The sequence below is a fragment of the Otolemur garnettii genome, unplaced genomic scaffold (genome assembly GCF_000181295.1).
Source record: "Otolemur garnettii isolate 467f Iridium unplaced genomic scaffold, OtoGar3 scaffold00315, whole genome shotgun sequence".
Classification (NCBI taxonomy): Eukaryota; Metazoa; Chordata; class Mammalia; order Primates; family Galagidae; genus Otolemur; species Otolemur garnettii.
This window is the reverse complement of record NW_003852710.1, coordinates 311,035-312,812: the sequence shown is the minus strand read 5'-3', so window position 1 is coordinate 312,812 and position 1,778 is coordinate 311,035. Positions and strand designations below refer to the sequence as shown.

The 1,778-nt window shown below is 42.4% G+C and overlaps 1 protein-coding gene across 3 annotated transcripts in view; it reads left to right on the top strand.

The window, feature by feature from the left end:
* MARCH8 (membrane associated ring-CH-type finger 8) overlaps window positions 1-1,778 on the top strand; it is a 158,969-nt gene that overhangs the window by 55,514 nt on the left and 101,677 nt on the right. Inside the window, exon 1 of one of the 3 annotated variants that reach the window (XM_023509027.1) lies at window positions 1,124-1,141. The exons of the other annotated variants lie outside the window; for them this stretch is intronic. The gene's annotated coding sequence lies outside the window, so the exon portion shown is untranslated. Of the gene's footprint in view, window positions 1-1,123; window positions 1,142-1,778 lie in introns of those variants that run through there. 3 annotated transcript variants of the gene reach the window in all.

Sequence of the window (1,778 nt, the reverse complement as noted above, 5' to 3'; positions counted from 1 at the left end):
CCTAGGCCTGTCCCTGTCCCAAGTGCAGGACTGCTCCTGGCAGGTGGAACTTAGACTCCCAAGCCCTAGCCCTCAGCAAGAGGTCCGCCCACACAGTGGCATGCTGTTCTCCAATATGGTGCATCCCTGACCTGGAACTTCTCCCCCTTATGGATGTTTCACCCTCTACCGCTACCAAACCACAGTAGGGCCGCTCTAGACAGCCCCCCAAACTGGCCCCTAAATTCCACTTAGGAATGCCTACTTCAATCTTTTTAGAGTCCCTGAGCCTGATACCGGTTAAAGGTCTGCTTCCCGCAGACGTCCAGCAAGATGTCTGCTTACACAAGCTACTGGCGCCATTTCCCGCAATGGCTTTCCTCTTTCCGGAAACTTTTCTCCTATGAATGCTTAAAGGTTGCCACCATGGTTAGAGCTGTTCCAGACAGCAATCCAGTCTGGCCACCAAATTCCGCTCGGGAGAGCACTGCCTAGCCTCTCCCAAGGAGCATAAATTGCAAGAAGTTTCCCCTTGGATCTTGCCACTGTGCCTGTGGTGCGCTGGCCCACTGCCACTGTGGCCTGGGTGTGCCCACAGAAACTTGCCCAAGTGTGTTAGTTCTCTGCAGCTTCAGCCAAATCCACCTCCACGCTGCACCCTCTGAGCCACCGCTGTACATCATTATTACACACCGGAACTGGTTTAGCCCTCTTCCTCTCCCCTTTTGCTCTAGGAAGACTCAGCTAGTAATTCCTGTCTGCCATCATGCTCCCTCCCTTATGAAAAGTTCTTAAGTAGTTTTTATATAACTTATCTCTAATTTTATGCTCTTTTGTTTTGCTGGTATATAGAAATGTTGGTGACATAAACATATTTATGTATTTTTTTCTTATAGTAGAATACATTACTGATTTTATTTTGATGTTCACATCTTTGACTGATTCCAGAAGTTCTTAGAAAATTTCTTTGGATTTTAACTTTCCCATTTTGTTATGAAATTCTCCTTTCATTTTTATTTTTAAAATTAATTAATTAATTTTTTGTTTTGCTTTGTTTTTTTGAGCCTGGAGAGCAATGGTGTCATCTTAGCTCATTGCAGCCTCAAACTCCTGGACTTGAGTGATCCTCCTGCCTCAGCCTCCTGAATAGCTGGGACTATAGGTATGTGCCACTACAGTGGCTAATTTTTTTTTTTTTTTTTTAAACAGAGATGGGGTCTCTCTCTTGCTTAGGCTGGAATTTATTTATTTTTGAGACAGGATCTTATTCTGTCACCAACGCTATAATGCAGTGGTGTAATCATAGCTCTTTGTAACCCTGAACTCCTGGGCTCAGGTGATTTTCTTGCCTAAATCCCTTGATTAGGTGGGACTAACAAAGTAAAAAGACTCAGAAACAGAAAGTCAAAACTTAATTTTCACATAGCCCAAGTGATAAAACTAGATGATAGACTTCCACAAAACAAGACAAACGGAATTTCACCATATTTGTCAATTCTCTCAATAAATGTGAATGGCTTGAATTCTCTGCAGAAAAGACATAAATTGACTGACTGTATTAAAAAAAGCAAAAGAGGACTACACATGGTCTTCATGAAACACATCTCATCTCCAAGGACAAAACAAGACTCATGGTAAAAAGGGTTGGAAAACAATATTTTAGGCAAATGGAAACCAGGGAAGAGGAGGGGCACAATTTTATTTGCTGTACAAGTAGATTTAAAGCAACAAAAGTAATGAAAGACAAAGGTGGACACTATATACTGGCCAAGGGAGCAATACAACAAGAAGACATTTCA